At 41.3% G+C, this 24072-nt stretch overlaps 1 protein-coding gene across 1 annotated transcript in view; it reads right to left on the bottom strand.

Annotated features, from left to right (window-relative positions):
* Positions 1-3544, bottom strand: part of znf710b (zinc finger protein 710b) — a 28656-nt gene extending 25112 nt beyond the window's left edge. The window contains exon 1 of the mRNA XM_074667106.1: positions 3397-3544. The gene's annotated coding sequence lies outside the window, so the exon portion shown is untranslated. The remainder of the gene's footprint in view (positions 1-3396) is intronic.
* Between the last annotated feature and the right edge of the window lie 20528 nt (positions 3545-24072).

Below are 24072 nucleotides of genomic sequence, written 5' to 3'. Positions count from 1 at the left end.
GACTGTCATGTTCACCAAAGAGGTGTGATGGGAAGAAGAGTCTGGATAAGCAAAGTCAGTAGGAACCATCATCTGAGGACCATGAGTGTGTGCACAAAAAATGATCTTACCAAACTTTCAGTGATTGTTTTGATTTTTTACTCTGGACCTGCTGGTGGCACCCCAGACAGACAATAATTAATATCACTATGATTTTAACAGTTTATACCCTAAGCATCAGGAATAACAGTACTGCCTCACATGGTAATCAGTCTAACAACTGCTATCAGGATGTTTCACTCACAAGAAACCAAAAGTAAAAACCTTGAGGTTGGGATCCAGATGATCGACTAAGCCTTTAGGGTTTCCTCTCTGGGAACCATGACCTCGATATTTCAAAGCTGCCTTTTTATTCTTGTTCAAAGACATTTTTTTTTGGACCCAAGCGGTAGACACACAAACAGAAACAGTCGGTATATCAACCGCCAGACACATGCTAGAAGCCAAACCACTAGCATGTCTAAATAAATTACCCAAGACATTAGTTACAGATGTCAGACCATGAAATAAGAATTTTCCAATTGATGCCAATGCACTTAATAAATAGTTGATTGTCATGAAATTAAAACATAGGTTGTTGTTATCAATGACTGTAAAGATTATGATAGAAATCCACTACAACGATTAAATGATGAATGTATTTCCATCTGTTATTCAAAGCTGTAGTGTTGTTGTTTTTTTACAGAGAGATATTGTGTTGTTTAAATAAGCCAAGCATACATTACTCTATCAGGACATATACAAACACACACTGGCATTCATTCTGGAGGTTGTTCAGCATGGCTGTACCCAGCAGGCCCCACACATTAGGCCTTTGTGCTTCGAGAAACATCAGCCTCTTTTTTTTTTTTTTTTTTTTAAACCCTGCCTGCAGCACAGCCGAGCTGCAATGTGCTGACACCATCATCAGCTATTCTAAAGCTTTTAGCACAGCTATATTCCCACATCCTGATAAAGAGGGAGGGAAGAAAAAAACAACACTTAATTTTAATTTATCTTAATTAGATGTGTCTAATTTTCAGACTGGTGGGATGCCTGGTTCTAATTTTTTTGAAAATGTGTTGAAAGAGCAGATGAGCCTATCTGGACTTTGTTCAACACAGTCACCCTGCAGCTGATGATCCATGGATGAACGGCTTATGATCCCCTGAGTAGCATACAGATTGTGTAGTAGCAGCCGCAGCAGCATTGTAATAACGCATTATTGATCCAAACTTGAGGAAATTCATTCATCAGTGACTGAACAAGTCAGCCAAGCCAGGAAATAAAAACACTGTTCAGTTAAACTTTGGAGGCATAAATCCTGCAGGCAAAGTGTGAGCATGAATTGTTGAGAACTTGCCAATGCTTTTTGTTTTTTGGTGTGCTGTTAATGAATGAAGTTAGGAAATTACCATAAATGACAAGATGACAAATGCCGCTCTAATGTCATCAAGCAATCCCTCAACTCGACAAACAAGGTAGACAAGTCCAAACACCAAACACGATGTCTGTGTTACTAACCATAGAGCAGAAACACGAAAATCAAGGCAGAGCAGATTAGACAGGTAATTATCACAAGGTTAGCACAAAAAACAACAAACACAACAGCCAGCTGAGAGACGTGTAAAAAAAACAAATACATATTTGGCAGGATGACTGTATACAGAAACAGGCTGAAGTTGTTATCCTTAAATTGTGCAAGTCAAAAAGGCTCACAGCTGCATTCAGGAAGGTATAGTACTCCAATGACGGGTCATCCACTGAAGCTGCTTGAGAGTACAGGAAAAAGTACCCAGAGCTAACAAATGCCCTCTTCACAACCCAGAGGTGGAGGTGGACTCTACAGTGAGGAAAACCAGAGCAGCAACAATGCAACACTTGACCAACACTCTTACGGCAACAAAAGATGGCCAAAAAAGACTGAGGCTGCTTGATTAGAGAGCTAAAATAAAAGAGGATCGTCTGCAAGAAAAAAAGGCTGATAAATAACACAAGAGACGACTGAAGCTGGACAGAGATGGTTGACGCCCAGCACTCCCTTTGGCACTAAGATGATTAAGCCAGTTAAGTCAAAGTGTCGTTTCGGGACGCATGACAGCAGAAATGGGTCACTTTCAGGGGGAAAGGCAGATCTGCAGCATGAATAAATATCAGCATGGTGGCAGTGATACCTTCATAAATGATGCTTAGTCATTTGAACATTTCCATCTAAATGACCATCAATCAGATGACCCACAGACCACAAGGGGAGGATGTCTTTTTAATTACTGCCAGCCACCAAAGTGCACTGACTGTGAACTGCATCACAGCACATCTATAGGCCCCAGGCTGCCAACTGGTATGCACAGTGTGCTGCTTGCTGCCTTGCTGCACCATCCACAATCCCTGATGAGACAGTGCATAGCTGGTATGCAAGGGGTCAACAGAGTTATAAGCCCTTCTCAGGACCAGTATTAAAAATCCATAAAATGGTAGTGCAGACTAAGATTCAATCCCTGACAGACATACAGGACCGTGTCATGTCCCTTGACAGCCAGTGTGAGATGTGCCCTGCCCTCATTAGTGCAGTGAGGAGAGGCTACCTGTGGCCTATCACAGATCTCTGTCAGCCCATCAGCCAACCTGTGGTGGCCTGCACCCCACAGGAGAGAGCAGCCCGGGCTACAGGTTATCTACTGCAGTGCATCCCGGAGCTCTGCGGTGTCAAAACGTCCCCTCTGTCTGCACCGGCTTGCAACCGAAATGAGGTATCGATAGCACGCCATATAAGCTGACCGGAACTAGCGTTAACTTGAAAGTGGGATAAAGCGATATTTCCCCCAAACTTGTGCTGTATCTTTAAAAGAAAAGACCCAACAACTTAACAGCAAAAACTTTCTCCAAAGACAGGCCTACGCAAGAAATGTCAGCCTCCCGTGTCCTGACATGACGAGGTGGGTTCAGGGTTTGCACCGGGTGCAGATTAATGATGGGGCAGCTAGACCCGGGCTAATGTGGCCTGGTGTAGCCCCTTCTCCTTTATGCGCCTCTTTCCCCCATTCTCTCCACCCCCCTCTCTCTCGACGCCATCTGTTTGTGGCATGAGAGAATGTGGAAGTAAAAAAAGAAAAGACGACATTTTGACTGTAGTTGCTGACCTACATCGACCGTTTGTTAAAAGAATAGCGTAACGGCCGCGCCAAAAGACGCCCGTGCTTAACGCACGAGCCGTAAAATCGCCATGCATCGCGCGCATACATTTTCTCGGCTGGTCAGGAGGAATTTAATAAGTTACGGTTGAAACACTCCTCCGCCTCGCCGGGCCGGACAAGTCAACGCTGCGTAAACATTTCCTTATCATCGCCAAAAGGAGAGAGATAGAAAACAGCAACTCACCTGATTCCAAAATCGGTTTATGGTGGCGACGTGATTGTGGTTTATTTTAATGTGGGAAAACAGTTACAACGGAGGGTCCCCGTTGTGTGGAGCAGGAAGGAGGGAAGGGAAGGCAGGAGAGGGGCTGACGTGAATGAATAAACAACTGAGCTCCTCCTCAACGCCACAAGTAAAGGCGGTATGAGGCTCACTTAGTGAAAATCATCACTGTTAAACACCCTCTTTGTGTACGTTGAAAAAAAAAAAAAACTGATGTTTTAATAAAAACCTCACACCCCGATTTATTGTACATTTCAACAACCACACGTTTAGGTTGGCTGTTGAAAACCGAGTTATTTTTTTACTACCCCAATTAAAAGTGAATCGATGTGTTCCTTTTTTATTAACTCATGTTAACACAAATCGGTGAGCTATTATTGTTTTTCTTTTAACTGTAAAACACGTTATTTGCATGGTACTAACAAAATCCACCAGGCGGCGCTGTGTATGCATCCTAACTACACAGCCTAGATTGGCCAGGTCAGCAGTGGGGCTCTATCTGGATACCTGAAACAGCAGAAATACTTGGTCCTGATTCATTATTTGTTTCTCTAAGTGTTAAATTTTAAAACAATAATGAAATTTATTTTGAGTGTAGTATAAAAAGGGTACATATGGTCCTTTTTTACAATAAATAGCCTAAATAAATTGATAAACGAACAAAAAGTTAATAAAATTATTAAGATTCAAAGGCCTTTTTAATACATATATATACATATAATAAAGAATAATAAGGGGATTTGTGCAAGTGGATATCTTGTTGGAAAGATGGAAAGATTAAGTTAATCACTAAACTAGCTTCTGTTTAACTATGTGCTACTTAATCCAAATTAACTTGAGTGATTCCTTTAAAGCTTTTTTGTCTTGAGGTTAGTTTTTTGCTGATTATTTTTTTTCACCAATCTAAAAGTTTGAAACCACAGCACAAATTAGCCTTGTTAGAGAAGTTTACACTTTTGACACTAGAGGGCAAAAGCACTCCACTTAACAGATGTGACAGAAGATATTTCAATGATTAAATGGTGAACGTCTCATATCATCAAGATTCCTTCATTAAGTGACTTTGTTAATGTGCGAATAACCTCATCATTGTTACCTCTTAAAGCTGTCCAGAAATACCACACCAGGCCAAATGAAACAGTTCTGTTCTCCTCTGAGGCAATTGAAAAGCACTTATTTGTAAAAACATGTAATGGAAAAGACTCATGCAGATTTTTTTTGCCAGTAATCAGAAAATGATTAATGGCCGTATAATGTCAAGAATACAGGCCATGCTCTTAGTGTCCTGCTTCTTTCTCCACAGTAGTCCCCTGCAGTCTGTAATTATCCAGAGTTATTGACAGATTGTGCTCCTCTACTTAAAAATGTTGCTGTGCCCTTTAGTATCCAGAAGCCCATCAATACGACTGCACTGTAAATTTAAATGTCTCAAGGTTAGCAGCATTAAACTTAGGATTAAACTCAGCAAAGAGAGATGAGTGTCATTGATTATGTGTAAGAACACTGTGCACATTGTCTAAGGGAAAGTCCGCCTGTTTTCCCACAGGTACAGAGCTGTGCTGGAGCATACAGGAGACAGTGTGGGGGTGTTTGGGAAGCTCACTGGGTTAAAAGTCATTCTTCCGGTCATTTAAGCTTTCTACATTTTTTTATGCGAGCGTTCTGTTTGTCTTTAAGTAATGTTCACATGATATTCGTATCTGCAGTAAAGGCTTTGAGCGCCGTTTAAACATGCTCCTTTCTTTTCAGTGCCAGCATGTTAATATTCCAGTCATGTACTGTTGGTTCATCATGATGCGCCTCCGTGATAATTTGACTGCATGCTTTTTCGCATTGCAGAAATGAGTGCAGTGGAGTCTTTGAAAACGGCTTAAAAATGTTGTTCCTGTGGGTGGTTGATTTAACAGTAAGTTCCATCTCCTCTCCTCCTCCACCTCCTCCTCCTCCTCTTCCTCGCCTACCTCTTCTCTGCCCTGCCTGTCTAGACTGTGATTACCATCTGCTTCATCACTCTGGACGGTGCACTGTTTACTGTGCTCTCTCTGCATCCCTCTCTTTCTTTCAAACACTAACAGCCACAAACACAGTATAACAAGATACTAAAGCAGATTATTTCCACTCCTGTTGGCCAATAATTTCACATAAGCTCAAAACATATCCATCAGTGAAACATAGAAGCAGTTGTTGGTCCTGTAAATGCAGGACGCATGTATAGTGTGCTGAGCGTATGTCTGATTTATTTCCCAAGATGAGAAACATGCTGCTTAATGATTAATCTGAAACAGATATTCTCTCTGAGGGAAAATGCATCAGAGAGAGAATTTGCCATGTGCTTCTTGTTACGTCTTCAGCTGGCTGAGATTTGGTTCATGATTCAGTATCATTTTCATCCCAAACTACACATGATTGAGCCAAAGATGAGGTAATGTGCACACCAATTATGTAACAAGTTACTGACAGTGAATTCAGCGCAGAGTTTGTGACACAGAATAACATGAATCATGAGCAGGCTTATGTGGAATACCTGGAATCTACTGAAAGAAGGTTTATTTTCATGGTTGATGAGTGTTTTGAGCCTCAAACTGTTTTTGAGGTTGTTAATAGTGTAGCAGCTCACTTTGTCTTTTAATTACATAACGGATAGAAACTTGATTTACGTTTGGCTTTGGGACAAGGCACTTCAATATTTATCTGCCTTTTCTGTTTTAGGTTTTAAGACATGCTAGCAACTCAGCTAATATAATGGAAACGTTAAATATACTGTTGATTACTCCTTAATGCAATAGTATTTTAAATCAATACATGTTCCCCAGAGAATGGCCCCTGCATCAGTGATTCTTACTTTGGTTGCAAGCCATTTCATACAGTGTTGGCTTTTATCTTCAACCACTTGTTGCTGGATTTCATTGAACAAAAATACAAAAGAGAAGCAAATTTATGTTTCTCCAAGAATAAGTTATCACTAATTGGTTTGTCTAAAGCTTGATTGAAAAACAGATGCATATCATTCCCATTTTTAGACTTCATACTGTCTCTCTTAAACCCATGTAGTAGCTTCACATGATTTAAAGAAACAATAAATAATAATAAAATGAATTTTTTTTCAAAATCCCTAACACTTGTTTTAAAAACACCAAACTTCAGCTTGTCGGAAACACCTGGTTTTGGCTGCTGTCTCTTTAAGGCTCCCTTCTTCACAAACCCCCTTCCTTCCGATTGGCTAGGCTTCTGAAGGCCTGTCAAGGGCAGGACCTTGGTGTTTGAAGCCTGTCATGTAGCAGCTCATGAGACTTCAGCAAGTCTCATGAGGATCTTGTGCTAGTTTTAGGGGCCGTTTACACAACAACAGTTTTTGGGTGAAACGCCAAAGTTTTATTGTGAATCAGTGTTTACACGGAAACGGCGTTTCAGTTGACCTACAATGCAAACTTTTGAAAACGGCCTCCAGAGTGGGATTTTCCTGAAACGCTGCCAAAACTGTTGCCATGTAAACAGTAAGCCATCGTTTTCAGTGGAAATGCTGATGTCACACTCCGCCTCTCGCGCGCATACAACAGGACAACAGTACTGTTGTTATGATGGTCGCAAACTACTGTGTTGTGCTTGTGCTGCTCAATTTGCTGTATCTGCTGACTTTCTTTCAACAAAATGTGCATCAGTTGCTCCACTTTTTAACTTAGTATTCACCAATACACCAGATGATCAGCTCAACTCTGCTTCGGTGGAGATCTCCCAAAAGCAGCTTCTTGACAAGACAGTTATAGCACCACCTACAGGATTGGCATGCTTACTACAGCGTTTTCAGTCCATCAGCATTTTCATGTCAATGCAGAATTTTTTCACTGTGTTTTCACTGCGTTTTAGCGTTTTCAGATAAAACGTTGTCGTGTAAACGGGGCCTTAGAGAAGTTCACGAACAGGTTTATGCATTTCTCCTCTAACATAAAGCATAATACCCTCTTTAAAGTAGCATTTTTACAAAGGAACTCAGTGTGGTCTCAGGCAATGATTTATAGTGCAATAAATCTTACAGCTGAAATGTTACAGCTATTCATTTTACACGTTATTGGAGCTTTGAGGTTAATTTGTATCACCTGCAATGACTTTTCTCTATTTAGCTCATCTCGAGAATAGTTCTTATCAAGCTCATGATAAGTCAAATTTAATTACTTTTGAAGAGGCATGAAAAGGAAAGAGCCCAGTGTGTTCATTTTGCCCTACAAGTGGATTTAAAGTTGAGGCTGCCATGTGTTTGCTATTCATTCAAGCCAGTGTAGTACTCTGTTTTCACATTCACTTGACAGCTTGTTTTTATTGGGGTGTAACTGTATTACCTCATTCGTCCTCTGACGAGCTCGCTCCAGGCTTTCAGTGCTTTCCAGAGATGATCAGGCAGGGCGTGTTGGGGCAACTGAAGTTCACATGCTCAAATTCAAACCAAATCCCTGGAGGATGCACGAGCTGTTGCGTAACAGCATCTTTCAAAGAAAAATCCTTTGTTGTCATTAAGCAATACAAAACAGACAGCATTTCTGTTTTTTTTAAACAACTCTCCAAGCAGAGAACTTCTACTCAAGTTACAAACACAAAAACAGGTTAAAATCTTTCCTCTGTGTTTCTCCGTATTTCCAGCTTTGACAAGAGGATATTGCGTGAATGCATTCCACAGGACTGTAGGAAAAACATGTGAACTATGACAGGTGTGTGCATTCCTCAGTGGGGTCGAGGTGCCTCAAGAATCCCACTCTAGTGAAGTGTTAAATATAGAAGAGGTCATTCTCACCCCTGATTATAGACCAACAGTTAACGCCAAGGCATCCCACAGCCCATGAGACCAAGGTCCTTTGACTATTTTAGGATTTGAATCTTAGTTTGGTTTGTTCAGGAGTGCGCACAGAGTATGAGGCAGACAGACGGACTGTCTGTAGACAGACACAGAGAAGAGCGACACGTCTACCCACAACTAAGTAACACATGCAGATTTGATGCCACCATGGAGGTCTCCTACAATAGAGCCCTCCTCCTTGTCACACACCTTTCAGACTCTCGTGGGTTTTTTTCAACTAAACAAAGAGGGACTGTAGGAAAGAAGATAAAATTGAGTTTGTCGATTCTCTAGAGACAGCTGTATAGTCCCACTCTATCACAAGAAGACCAACACTTGATGAAAAGTACCATCTTTCAAACACTTGATTTGATTATTCAAGTGCCTGCAGTGTTTGATTTTGATTCTTCAACTAAGCCTTAAAAAAGTTATATAATCAGCAGGTGAGATAAAGCCCATGATCCTCCAGATCTACTGCATGTCTGAGCCCTTGAGCCAGCTGTAAAGGCAAAGGTTTTAAGGATTTTAATACTGCCTCTTTACATTGTTTAGTTTTCAATAAGCAGTAATACATATGGCATGTACATTCCCATTTACTTTAATGGTTCTTCATCCTGACTGACTTTCCACCTGCTTGGAGTGAAAATTAGCGAAGCTCTGATTCCTGATATCAGTCAGACTTTATTTGTATTGTACTGATTAATAAAGTGCTACAAAAATAAAGTGTTGGTGTACATGGTTTACAAAGACCCCAAAATAAGATGAGTAAAGATTCAGTGTCATCTTCATTCAAGCAAAATTTCCTCTAAAAGGCAGAAACCTTGAGCTGAACCAGACTCGAGATGAATAGCCATCTGTAGTGACTGTGTTGGGCAGAGGAAGATACAGTAAGAGAGAAATGAATAACAGTTAAAGGTCCCATATTATGCAAAAATCACTTTATTAAGTCTTTTAGTGAAATTTGTGGGTCTTTGGCTTTCCTCCCTGCCCACAAAATGTGATATTTAATGACAAAACCTGTACTTAGTAGTGCTTTTAAATGTAAAATCCTGGCCTAAAACAAGCTATTTGGAATTTCTGGGGTTTGCCGACGTCAGCGATTTCCTTTTTTGACCAATCAGGAGCAAGTCTGACCTGATTGGCCCACCAGAGCAGATACCCTCGAACCCCCTCCCCGCCCACTCACCTCCTCGCTACTGGAGAGAAATCTCTCCAGCAACAAGGAGGAGAATGCCGAAGTTGAAGAGCCATCACTGCTCTGTTTTTGGTTGTAAACAGCCACATAGTTCCATGCACAAGCTTCCCATCTCAGAAGAAGACAAGACTAAGAGGCTAGAGTTCATTTATCAAGGAAATGTTCCAGCTACACTCAGTAAAACTGTGCATGTGTGTGTTACTCACTTAACGGCAGACTGCTTTTCCAACTTTGGACAGTACAACAGAGGTCTAGCGAATAGACTTGTCCTGAATCCAGGCGCATTACCAACCATCCACCAACAAACCTCTGACCCTGGAAATGTGAGTATTTTAAATGCTGTGTGCTGTGGAGCAGATGTAAGAGCTTTTCCTCAGTGTCCCCCCTGTCTCCGTGTTAGCTTCAGGATGCTAACTTTAGCTGTGGTTAGCCTGTTGTTTTAGCCTGTAATGTTACGGTAAACGAGCTTCATTGTTTTCTAAATATTGTGCACTCGGAGCTCATGGCACCGCTCTCAGTGACGCGGAAGAGTGGGGCGGTATCAGCGGTGGCTCATTTACATGTGAAGGCCACGCCCACTAAATCAGAGCGTTCTCAACAGAGGGGCTATGAGAGCCTGGAAACAATGCTGCTGTGCTTGATTTATTGGCTTTTTGGACCAAAACATGTTACTACCATTTCATGAAGACATCAATGATCCATGTTAAACTGCAGAAAAGGAGCATAATATTGAACCTTTAAAACAGTCTCATGGCTGCACTCTTTGAGGGTGTGCGGTATTGCTGATGCACCACTGGCTACTTTTCAATCACTGCGGCAGTTTCTGGAATCAAAATAAGAAAGGCAGTCTAAACAAGTAGATTTCATTTAGTGGTTGATCTGTCTACATTAGGACGAATTTTAGATCCACTTGTAACCAGGGAATTTACTCATGTTTACGCGTGAGTATTCCTCTAATACTGGTTCCAATAACTCCAACAGAGTTAAAACATAATTGGAGTTGTAAGCCCTGAGATTTCAGTCCTGGTGGATTTGGCTCTCATGGTTTCTGTGGCAGCATCAAAGCATTTTAATACTTTGATGGATGATTCTACCTCATACCTGTCACGTCATGTCATGTCACTTTTCACAATAAAACCTAGCCTCTCTTTCTTTTCTAACATTTGCACTGGCAGTCACTTAATACAGCTCTGACACTGTGCAAACAGAATAAATAGTGAGGCTGTCATTACGCTGGATTACAACCGTGCTGTTTCTTGTGAGTGCTCCTCGCCTTTGAGGGACGCTTAAAACCAGCAGAGGAGCGATTGAGTCTGCAACAACAAAACTAATACAGTACACAGAGAATCAATGCGTACAGAGAAAAAGACAGCTGAGTTTAGGGAAGTCTTCAGGAGAATAAGTTTTAGCAGTATTGTTTTCACATTGGGTTTGTTATTGTAGGTGCATTTCTCATAGAACAGCAATGTGTTGCTGCTCATGGAGTGTTTTCCTTCATACATGTTGGGAATGTTTTCATGTCTGTGAAGGATATCCGCATGACATGGTGTTGTAAGTGGCACTGACCCATTAAGTTTCCCTGAAAACCCCACTTTTAATCAGCACCAGCAGACTTTCATTGTTTTGGTGCCACTTTTCTCCTCTCTGAGTCAGCTGGCAATTTCCTCTTGTTTTTTTTTATTCAACACTGGCACAAAACCTTCCAAAAACAAATTCTAGTTCAGATGTTAAACTTCCAGTTCATTTTTTTACATCAAACTTTTTAAATTAACTATGGATACATACTCTTCAAATTTTCGCTTTTATTGTCAGAGCAGTCAGTTGGACAAACCATCTTGAGCTGAGCCCTCAGAGCTTAGTCCTGACAGTAACCAATCAATTTATAATGCTGATGCAAAGCTGCACCCCAGCACAATAAAAAAAAAACCTTTTATACAGACGGCTCATATTTATTAAAGTGTCAGCACCGGGTTTTATTGTATAGATTTGTGAATGAAGGCACAAGAGGCAAAACAAAGTGAGTGTATTGGACAGCAGCCAACCAAAACAAAACACTGGCAACGGAGTAAAAATCTGGAGGAACAGAGAAAGGTCCTCAGGTTCAGTACAGTGAAGCTGCAGGCTTAGTGAGGAGAAAGAGAAAAGCGTGTGTGTCTGACTCCAGCAGCAGTTTGTGCTTTCACTGTGGACGGGGAGAAGAGCTCACCTCCTCTTTCATCCAGTGGGAGTGTTTGAAAAACCTTTCTACTAATGAACTGTAGCTTTTCAAGATTAGACAAATTGGCTCTGGATTAATTGACCATTAAAGGCTGTGTGTGGGAGTTTGTGTGGTAAACACTCACAGAAAAAAAACAGTGATAGAGATGTCTGTGAGACACTTTCTCATCAGGTGTAATATGAACACAGAGCATGAGCAGACTGCCACCACCTTCATCCAAAGCTGTTTCTTTTAGCACTGTATCTTTTAAGGCTCTTACTTGTATGAGGGCTTTGAATGTTCAGTTTCTCTTGTGACATTTTGTAGAGGTTGCTGCAAAGCCATTTTCCAACTCTCACTTGTGGGACCTGTATCAAACATCAATGATGACACCTCTGATATGTGAGCAAAATGAAACTTGGCAGAATGTGCTGTCAAAGCATTATGCCACAACCGTGACCAATATAAACATAAGATTTTGCCAAGTTTTGTGGCACTTTCTATTTAATGGCTAACAATATGTTCTAAGCTGATAAGAGTCTGTTGCCATTAAAGTGTTACTCCTTTGTTTGACTGTATAAATCAGTCCTCAGTGTTTTGTGCCACTTTGCTTATTTCTTTAGTTGGTACCCTGGTAACCAGCAGGATATATCATGATCAGGTGGTTATACTCAGCTGAATTTAAACAGGGTGAGCAAGCTGTAGATCCCCTCTGAAGCAGAGAGGTCCTGTCTTTCCCTAAAAGGGAGCTTTGCATTAGGGCCTTCTGTACACTGTTGGGTTTCCAACTCACAAAACCACCTGATCACTATACACATGTATTGTTCGAAAGCTTTCATTAAGAGAGGTTAAAATAAGGAAGAGAAAATTAACACTATAACATTGTTTTAAAAACCAGAAAGCTACAGCCCTCTGTGGTTGTTTCACTCCTGTGTATGTGTGTAAAGTCAAATACTGAAATGTAAACACTATGTTTTCATTCTTCTGATTACTGCAAAAACTAAAATATTTATTAGGCTCATTTCTAGCTGCACACTTGCAAGATACAGAGCCCTGAAAGCACTGAACAGCTTTTGTGGGCGAGCAGTCTTATTCCTCTGAGAGAAAAACACTTTGGTATAGTTATTGGTGTGTACTTGGCTTTAGCGCAAAGCTCTGGTACAAACCTGTTATTTGGTGCATAAGGTGATATAAGCTGTGCACCTGTTCAGGGTCCCTTCCTTGCTCTTGAAAAAGGCACACAGGGACTGTATGTGTTTGATGTAAACCCTCTGTCAAGGGGGAAATCCACCCACCTGTGTCCATCTGAGTTATTGAAAGCTTTCCTTCCTCAGAACCTTGTAACACAAAGGGTGAGTCTTAGAAACAAAGTAGAGTCTTAGCATCCAACCACAATTTTAAACTGATTCGAGGTGATAACCAGAGCTAACGTGGACTTAATGTTAGGTTTTATTTATGGACATCAAATGAATCATAGCAAAATAGCAAAAAATATTGAAACAGATGCTGTGATAGTAAATGTGATTTTTAATCTGATTGTTTTTTGGAAGATGATGTGGCCAATATAGAAAAAAAAATTGGGCATCAACTAGAGTCACAGAGTGCTAAAAGTGAAAATTAACACGGCTAAATGTACATCCATCCATCCTCTATACCGCTTATCCTGTTTAGGGTCGCGGGTGGCTGGAGCCTATCCCAGCAATCATTGGGCGAGAGGCGGGGTACACCCTGGACTGGTCGCCAGTCAATCGCAGGGCTGACACATAGACAGACAACCATGCACGCACACACTCACACCTAGGGACAATTTGGTGTGACCAATTAACCTGGTAAGCATGTTTTTGGACTGTGGGAGGAAGCCGGAGTACCCGGAGAGAACCCACGCATGCACGGGGAGAACATGCAAACTCCACACAGAAAGACCCACCGGCCGAGGGGGGGATTTGAACCGGTGACCTTCTTGCTGTGAGGCTGCAGCGCTAACCGTTGCACCACCGTGCAGCCCGCTAAATGTACAGTTTTGGTTTATTACTGAAGTGATAAATCTTTTTTTTTTTTGTTTGCTTTTTTACCCTTTAACGTGACAGTCTCAAACAAAACAGCAACAACAACGCAAAGCTCAGGAAACAATTCAGAGAGCCGATGTCTTAGTGGCCTGATAAAGTCAATAACACAGGAAAATATTTGCCAGCCAGGTGTGTGGATTGTTTAGAGTAACTGGGAGATTGTTTTAGACGGATAGGTTACTGTTTAATTTCTCAATTTTCTGCACAAAATGACACAAAAAAACACTGTCTTTGTTATTGTTCCAGGGTGGCAGCAGGCCAGTGGATACCTCGAAATCTCATCAAACAAGGAAAAGATCCCTGCTCTAATAACAACTGTTTGTTTGTCTGCTGTTTCTTATTGCTTCATCAGTAGGAGGAGAAACTGGTGGGAACCTGCAGCAGGAAAGGTAAGTGTCACAGAGGCCACATCGAACACATGGCTAAAAATACAAGACAGGGCTTTAGCCTGACTGAATACAGCTGCACTTCATACTCAGGAGATCTCAAGTGTCTGAAAGAACTTGCATAATCTGTTGGTGCTGTTATTCAGCTGCTCACAAGGAAAAACAACGGTCTTTAGAAAGATGCTTCTCACGGGTTCTGCTAACTCCTTCCTCCAGTTTTCAGTGTGTTTCAGCTTTTTAGTAAACCCAGTGTTACGGCTTCAGAGAAAAATCACTTAATGCTGGATGAAAGAGAAAGAGGTTTAACCTCACCAGTTTAAGTCAGCAAAATGCTCAACAATTTAAGCCTTCAAAGCATGACCCTGATCGCTGACTCATATGTCACTGAGACACTTTCCTGTGTGACACTGTCTCACATGCTTTTATGTATCAATTAAATCTCATCAGTCAAAGGTTACCTAGTATCTCAAGGGTCAGAGGATGAGCCTGGGATGATGCTTCAGCACATCCTGTTAGCAGTGACTCACTTCAGCACTGAAAGAACCATTGTGTTCATGAAAGACGAGCAAAATGTCCCCGTGGCCTCGTTGGTCACATCCTCCTGACTTTATTCTCCTACTCCTCTCCCGAAGGTGCGTTAAAGCATTTTAGTCTCCCACTTCAATCTCACGCTCAGTTTTGAATGTGAGAGTTTGACAGGTCAAAGATTTAAATGGCACTTCAGCTGAAAAGTGATTGCAACAATGCCACAAGAGACCGGTGTTTGCTTTTTATTTTGAATACAGATTTGGGAAAGTATATTTCAGCAACAAATGTTTTATCTTTTACCAAAAACATGTTTGCTGTTCTGTTTAAACGTGGCTTTTGTATTGAAAGAGGGTTTCCTCAGGTTTGTTTTTTCTTTCTTTTTGCTGTAATTCATCAGGGAACCCAGGATGTGATGAAATCATTTTTAGGTCTTTAGTGAGACAGCTCCTACAAACACTCTGAACTAACTTTGTTCACCTGCTCCACCACTATGCTACAAATCTCTTTAGTTATTTTAAGTTTTGAATCAAGCCCCCATAAAGTGTTTTTTATCGTTGCCTTAAGTGTGCCATGCAGAGGGATTCATGATAAAGGGTTTCCATTTGATCGACGAGTAGATCTGCTGCCATGTAATGAGGAGACCATGGGACATTTGTCAGTCGACCAAACATTAAATCCCTTTCAGCAGTGAGACATATCACTGTCTGATGTCATCTGCTGTGGGGAAAATGTTTGGTTCTTTTTTTGGTGTTTTTCTTCTTAACAGGATGGCAAACTGTCTCATCTGACACCTACCAAGAAACAGTAATTTGACCATAGACTGTATAAAACATGGACGAAGCATCCCCAACGTCACTCGTCTGTTCCTGAAACCGTAAAAACGAAACTAATCCACCGACACAGCCACATTCACTACAACGCCGTCAGTGAGTTTTGCTTCGAGCAGCTACAGGGCACCCGGCGGTCACATGACCTGAGCAATGCCTCTGATTGGACAATCAAATGATCCTAATAACTTTTAAACCGCAGAGATAGAAAAAAATTCAGCAACCGTTCAGTGTGCGCCAGTAGTGAAATCAGCGTTTCAGACCCAAGCTGTTTTTTGAACCAGGCTGTAAATGTGTTTTTAATGCCATAAAAGTCTGTTTTGTATGGCTGGGTGTGTACATGACTTTCGGTCTTTCTGCAGCCAGCCTCAAGCGGATCCTTGGATGCTGCCCCTTGAATTTGATGCTTAAAGGAAGAGTTATGTTTTTTTGAAGTTGGGTTATATGAGTTACATTTCAACTATAATTGTAGCAGTCACACTGGATGCTGGTACTTCATCTGATACTGATAGGCTACAGTTTTCGGCTGAGTCTGCCTCTTAATTTAGCTGATTTTGAAAGACTCCCATCCAAGCAGTCATCTTACTGTAAGCGTATGCTTTTTATCACTCTTTTATCAACTTTGCCATCAGAAAGCCCATGGGTTTTTGCACTATATGTAAATGTAACACAAACATGTTTTTCTGCCTGCAGTGCACCGATCAGCTGTTTGGGTCCAAGGGTTTCAAAAATAAAAAGAAACTACTAATAATAACTGATAACGAGTCACTCTGGCAGCACCTCTGACACACCATTTACCATGGACACATGCAGACATTTTTATGAACCACAGTTTACCGAAGGAGAATGAGACTCAGGGGACCAAAGGAAAGAGGGAGAAACTTCTGTGTGCTCACTGGAGAGCAGGAGAGATCCAAGGCAGGTAAGCTAATGCCTGCTAAGTGAGGTGCTCACCAACCAGAGTCCGCTGTCATACTGATCTGTTAAGTTTGTTTCAAACTTCCTTCAATATTCAGGAGTTCGATCGGAAAACCAGAAAAGACATACAGACGTGAATCTTTAGAGTGAGTGTTCTGGGTTTCATTGTTGTTTTTCTGTTGTATTCTGGCACAACCCATTGTCCACATAATGTTTACTTAATCAAAATACACTGTGATACACGCCGAAGATGGGGAAATGGTGAAATACTAACTCTGCAGCCATTACTGTGTACATTAGGTAATCTTGTTACATTTAGAGCTTAGAATTGTCCAAACTTAGTTGTAAAAAATTTTAAATCCTCAGTTTATCAGACTCATACAGCATTGGCAGTCTTATCAATATCTTATCTTATCTTATCTTTGGCTCGGCACCGCCCTGTTGGTTGTGGCTGCCTTTTGCAGCAGCTCTCTCTTCTTTCTCCCTTTCTTGTAATTTTTCGTCTCTTTTTCGTACTCTTTGTATTTGGAGTTGATCATCACTTGTTATGGCTCATTTGTTGGTCATGGACACCAAACTTTTTGTGGCTTCAGTGATATTTTTACTACATTTTCTCCTGTGTTTGTCTGGAGATCCTACATGTAACCATGGCTGCATTGTTTACATGTGAACTCAGCTGTTAGCAGCCTGTAGCATGTCAATGCTAACTGGGGTAAGGCCTGATGTCTTTCCACAAGGTGAGGAGAAGGAGGTGAGGACGATGTGCTGGTTCTCAGGTGTGAGCTAAGAAGTGACGACTTGGACCTGTCCTTCCATCCATTGTTATTGGGCTAGTAAGATCTGTCTCCAATAAGATGGACGAGCTAGCTGTGCTAACCCAGCAACAGAGGGAATACCAGAGGGCAGAGTAGCATCATGCTATTCACAGACATGGCTAACAGAGCTAACATCAGACACCAACACCATGTTGGAAGAGCCTCCCCTGCTGTGAGCAGACAGGATCCAGGAGACAGGGATGGAGCATGACTGAAGAAGCTCAGTCCTGGATCCTTTGGAGGTGGAGGCTGGCTGAACTGGAGACAGAGATGGACAAGCTATCATCATCCATTTTCTTATGGACAGTTTTGCACTTTCTGTACACTTCTTTCTTTTCTACACTTCTGCACTTCTACAGTTCTATTCTATTCTATTCTATTCTATTCTATTCTATTCTATTCTACTCTTTTTTATTCTATGGTGTACTTTTTTCTATAGTCATCAAGAGGTGCCTCTGTGAATTGCAGTCTGTTTATAAATAAAACTCCTTACTGGTGCCGTAACAATATAAAAATGAGAATTTTAATATTAAAAGAGCCCCACGGTCAAGGTGGACCTAAAACTCTCAGCCTGGTCATAAATCAGGCCAGGAGTTTGACACAAACCAACAGAAAAAATCACACTAGCACATCATTTTGCATGCATTCAGAGAGGAAAATGTATTCGTTCTTAGTGCACACATTGACTGCCCAGGCCAAATCGACCCTCAGATCAACAGGAAATGTCCTTGTGTTTCTGACTGTGCCTGCTTATTGTCAAACTCATGGAGAATTTATAACTACAGTTGGCAGCTTTTTTCAAACAAGCTCTTTGGACTTGTTGGCTTCTTCTTGTTTCTGTTGAACAAATCTGAAACTAAGCCATCAAAGAGCTTGAAGTGCCAGCTGTTGCATCTTTTAGCTGCTCAGCACCAAACTTCAGTCCAGAAACACTAAAAGTGAGATTGTGAACTTAAAGGGGGATATTAAGTAAGGTGTCCAGAAAAACAGCTCTCAAAGAACGCCTTTAAGTACAGTCCTTTTATAGTTTTTTGTATGTCCACTGCCGAAAATGAACGGCATCATAACAGAACTTTGTTTCTAACTCAGTGGGAAAATCTGTTTTCTACCAAAACACCAGGGGATTGACCAAACTTTTGGCATTAAGTAATAATTGATAAGGATGACGCTCCAGGAAATGACGTTTGTTTCTTGGAAGTGACTGTTCAGTTCCAAATTCCCCATCATACATTGCATCATATCCTTTATTTACCCTCAGGGCTGACGGGGCTTATGTGACGGGCTTTACTGGGCTGGACAGCTATGACTCTCCTTTCTCTCCACCAGGCTGGAGCTCTCCGTGTCAGAGTGTTTGTTGTCTGCCCCCTCCTCCTGTCTCTCCCTGTCTTTCTTTTTAGATGTGTCAGTCCATCAATGATTGATTCCCCTCACCCCCCACCCCCCAGGACTTGACTCATCTTTCACCTGCAGCCTGCCTCACAGCTGTTCTCTGAGCTCAGCACAGGCTCAGATGCATGTACTCACAGCTCTGCAGAGCATAATATAATCTCCTCAGAGATGATGTGGTTTTAGAAGAGTCCAAAGGCTGATGTATCACGTGTCTGTCTCCACACAAATCATCTCAAATCCTGTGTTTCTCCCCTCTGTGAGTTTCTCCCTCTGTGAGTTAGTTTCTCCCCGATAAATTCTGTCCAGGAGTGACAAATCAGCCCAGATGCTCACTTTGCCTCCTCTTTACCACTTTTTGTATGAGAACCCATGCTATTATTCAATCTGTGTCCCACCCTTTATTACCATTCCCAGGAGCACAAGGAATAAAAAGCCACTTTTCAGCTGCAGAGGCTGTAATTTCATGTTGTCAGAGCCCATTGTATTGCAGAAGCTGCATCTGTTCGTGTCTTGTATTGTCTATTGATGGTGTGGGAGCGGCAGGCGCCTCAGCGGGCACAATTATGCTCCAGCACAAACCAGCAAAACTGCTTTTCCCTGCACATGGATCAGCGTTTTCTGGAAGCCAAAGGTGAGGAAAGGCTGAATAAATATGTTTATCCTCTTCAGCAACAGACCTCAAAGCTTTATGCTAACACTCAGCTCCACGGCGCCTACAGTAACGTATTCATGCAAATAAGATGAGCAGGTCACATACTCCCAGCATCCGCTTAGCTGGGGTATCATTTCAGTTTGTTTGGCCTTGGTTTTTGGTTTAGGGCACAGATTACACTTGCAGAAAGTTTAAAACCAAAATCTTTGCTTTAAAGAAGCAGAGCAGCCTGGTTGGAAGATGTCTGCAGAGACTTTTGAGGGGTAGCTTAGTCTTTCAAAAACGTCAGGCATATTGACAGCATGTATTTTCTATTTCTATTTGATACAACGCCCAGAGCCAAGCTATTTCACAAAGCAGCTGCCTGAAATGTGTTTTGATGTTTCTTCTATTATGGGAGAAGTCCACCAACTGAATGTGCACATCAAAGTTTGTTTACAGGTCCTGATACGCACGACTACATTTCTTGAAAAGGAAAAAGAAAAAAAAAGTGTCAGGGCATGCTTTGATAAATTGTCCTAAGTGATGTCATCGAAGTCATCATCAACTTGTCTTCAGACAAAAACAGTTAAACAAGAATCTGAGGGTGATGAGCAGGATAGAGAGATAACACCAGACCTCTGAACACTATTTCCCCCTCCATCCTAACTCCTTAAAGCTTTATTTGCTGCCAGCATTCTGCACACATGAATCTTTGGTCTAACCCTCGTTGTTGGAGAAATGTGACACTTTATACCATGAAGAGGAATACCCATAATAAAAAAAGATAGGGATTAAAAATGATTCAGAGTTCATCTTAAAAGGGGTACTCATTGTGTTGAATACATCTTGTGGGTTTCATCCATTTGACCTTTTATTAAAGGTCTGATATGAGCATTTAAAATACTCACATTTCCAGGGTCTGAGGTTTGTTGGCGGATGGTTGGTAATGCGCCTGGATTCAGGACCAGTCTATTCGCTAGCCCTCTGCTGTACTGTCCAAAGTTGGAAAAGCAGTCGGCTGTGAAGTGACTGGCACACACATGCACAGTTTTACTGAGTGTAGCTGGCACATTTCCTTGATAAATGAACTCTAGCCACTTAGTGTTGTCTTCTTCCGAGATGGGAAGCTTGAGCATGGAACTATGTGGCTGTTAACAGCCAAAAACAGAGCAGTGATGGCTCTTCAACCTTGGCTTGCGGAGGGGGGGGTCTGCTCCAGTGGACCAATCAGGTTGGACTTGCTCCTGATTGGTCAAAAAAAAGGAATCGCTGACGTCAGCAAATCCCAGAAATTAGGTCAGTATTTTACATTCACAAGCACTACTAAGTACAGGTTTGGTCTTCAAATGTCACATTTTGTGGGCTGGGGGGAAAGCCAAAGACCCACAAATTCCCCTAAAAGACTTAAAAAGTGATTTTTCATAATATAACTTTAACTTTAACTTTGGGCTGTTGTGTTTAACTAACATTACTCAAACACGGCCTGCAGGCAGGAGGTGTGCTGATAGTTGACTTCTGGTCCCAGGTCATACCTGAAAACAGAATTGTTGATACTGAGTGATGTCATTTGGCACCCATGAATACAAACCATCACATACACAGTGTGGTGTGGAGAAATGAAATAAGTAATTCTGTCACTGAAACCAACACAAACAAAGCTATAAAACACAATGCTGTTACACAATGGAAACATAAAACACCAATGTTTGATGATTCATTTCTCCACAGCAGTTGATATGAAAGAGGACAACAACGCCTTGGTTGTTTATTTCATCTTTCTAAAGTGGCCTTCGTCTCTGTCTGGAAAAAAATGAGAGTCAAACATTGGAAAGTCAAGACGCCAGGTTTCCAAGACAATAACATAAAAACAACAATCAAATCGGCTTTACTGGCACTAGACAACAAACACAACAAACGCTACTCACATACATCAGCAATACATTTAAAATATTCAGTGCTCCAGATGTTCAGTCTTGAATGCCACAGGCTCCCTAAAAAACCAAAGTGATCCTGTCCAGCTGAAGGAAAAGAGGCTCTGACCACTGAGTTTAGTGACTGAAGGGAAAAAGATGCATGGTTTGCCATAGTGCTACTGTCTGTCCAAACTGGTTTTCCTTTCCCTTAACTCAGCCATATGTAGAGGGAAAATAGGAGAGAGATATCACAGTGAAATTCCTCAGTTTATTACCCTTTTATACTGATTATGAACTGAATGTTAACACATGATAAAGTAATACATTACAAATGAATTATTTCTCCATTACTGATAAATGATACTTGTTCTTTTAGAGGGATTTACCATATGGCTGGTTTAAGTTGATGCCTTTTTGATAAATGATTGAAGTACAGTTTTAATAGAGTGACACATCATGCCTCCTCTGCCAAATATAACTGCAGAAATGACATTCTTTCCTCATGCACACATGCTCTGACAGTGGAAGGGGAAAGCAGCCAAACCAAAATTATTTGCCCAGATAGATGCTGACAAACGTTTAATTATTGAATCAAATCTGAGCACAGCCCTTTGGAAATTCCATTTGTCACTCAGGTACAAACCACAAAAAAGTGGTTGCAGTCATAAGCTGTCATGAATCTGAGCTAATATTATCACAGAAATACTCCCTTCCATGAGAATCATCATGGCTGACATCCTGGGTTACCTATCAACAGCTCTAACAGCTCTAACAGCTCCACAGACCACGTCACATTTAAAATTGTTTCCTCTCCCTCTGGTCAGTGTGTGTGCCTCCGCTTTGGAGTGACAGCAAAATAAATTTGTGAATTCATTTCTGGACTGGACCTCGTATGAAACACCAGGGGCGTCTGCCTCAGGCTCCCCTTGACGTCACATTAATTACAATACAGCCATCAATAGCTGGGCCCTTCCCTGCAGTGCTGTGAATAGATGCCTGCTTCTGTGTGACAAGTCCTTTTGGTTCTCAGGCCTTTATTACTCTTTACATGTCCCAACTATTCCCAATGTGGCTGAACTGACTTATGAACATTACTATGATAGAAAATACACACAAAAAAACATACACTTGGGTATTCTCTGCCCAGAGGTCCATTAAAATGCATTACAGAAAGTCAGTTTTCATTCATTTTTATGAGGTTTTTGTGAAATTTTAACTTTAAAAATGGCCAAACGAGGATCATGGGGTACATGCAACTCCTACATAAGGTGTCCTGAGAGAAGGTGTATTTTTGACTCTTTCCTACGCCACATCTCAACCAAGAAAAGTGTATTCTTAGAATACCACATCACATCAACTCAAGTAAAATGAATAGGGATGTTTAATACCACTTTTTATGCAGAATGATACGTCCGACCAGTATGAGTACTCCCTCTTGAGTACTCACCGATACCGAATACCGATACCACTAGTACTTTTTATACATAAAATTTCTAGGACCAGTCACAGATCATTTTGATCAAATACAGCACAGTCACTCTGACATTAATTCCAAATAAAACACATACAACTGTCTGAGTTTAGAAGTTTTTGATAAATATTAAAAAAATAAAAGTGCATAATAAAACATACAACTGTCAGAGTTTGAGTATTTTTAAAGTAAACTGAAGTGCAAAATAAAACAGTTGAACAGATAACTCTCCCTGGTTCATTCATGTTGTCTGAACAAGACCTGGTGTACATTTGCTGTGGTGTTAAACCGCAGCAATTAGCAGCAACTAGTGGTGAGGAGAACTTGCTCGACGTAAGATTTTCTTGCCTAGAGTATCTGCTGCTTGTATCTGCAGCCTTTACAAGTACCAATACCTTAAAAAACGTCTGGTATCGGCCCGATACAGATACCTGGTATCGGTACTCACCCATCCCTAAAAATTAACAAAGATGTCTGTTCTAAGGAAAGTCACCATCGTATTTGAGGCAACATGCTGTAACTTTGCTGGAAAGAAATTTTAAGTTTTAATTTAGATCTCCAACGTTACTGGATGTTAGCCTAATGTTAGCTCCTTGCTGCTAGTTCATAATGTCACTTTGTATGTTGGGAGGTCATTGAACCTATTTTGTTCTAGTTTTGGACTTTGGTGATCGTACATTATTGTGTACAAAAATGTTGATCCTCTATTTGGTTGTCTCAGATGGTGCTGGCAGTGAGATGTGGATTTTTAATTTTGTTCTGTAACCTGTAAATTTTGGCTTGTAACTGAAGCTTTTCATCAACCATCACAAAAATAAAACTATTACAATAACCCTCCAATGCAACACTTGTATGGTTTAATATGAGAAGCTTAGTTCCTTTCATATGGAAATGTCATCTTGTTAAAGTATATATCAACTAGCTGAGCACAGATTTAAGATAAGATAAGATAAGATAAGTCATACTTTATTAATCCCCGGAGGGAAATTCAAGTTGTTTGGGCACTCTTCCAAGCAGAGAATTGTACACTCTGATGGCTGCAGGGAGGAATGATCTTCGGAACCTCTCGGTCCTGCAGCGCACAGAGGTAAGGCGTCCCCTGCTGCTGATCCTCTGGACTATGATGTTGTGAAGTGGGTGATCAGAGTGACGGATGATGGCCTCCACTTTCTTCTGTGTATACCTTTCCACCACAGCCTCCAGTGAGTCCAAACTGGATCCAACCACAGAGCTAGCTCTCTTCACCAGTTTTTCCAGTCGCCTCTTGTCCTTCTGCTTTAAACTATTTCCCCAGCAGACTGCACCATAAAACAAAGCACTGGCTACCACGGACTGATAAAACATCTGCAGCAGCTTTCCACAGACATCAATTGATCTGAGCTTCCTTAAGAAAAAGAGACGGCTCTGCCCCTTCTTAAAGAGTGCATCTGTATTAAGGGACCAGTCCAACTTGTTGTCCAGATGAACACCAAG

The sequence above is a fragment of the Halichoeres trimaculatus genome, unplaced genomic scaffold (assembly GCF_033239565.1).
Source record: "Halichoeres trimaculatus isolate MK-OKI-2021-1 unplaced genomic scaffold, fHalTri1.1 fHalTri1_scaffold_3, whole genome shotgun sequence".
NCBI lineage: Eukaryota > Metazoa > Chordata > Actinopteri > Labriformes > Labridae > Halichoeres > Halichoeres trimaculatus.
Note: the sequence above shows the minus strand (reverse complement) of the source record. Positions and strands in the feature narration are given on the sequence as shown.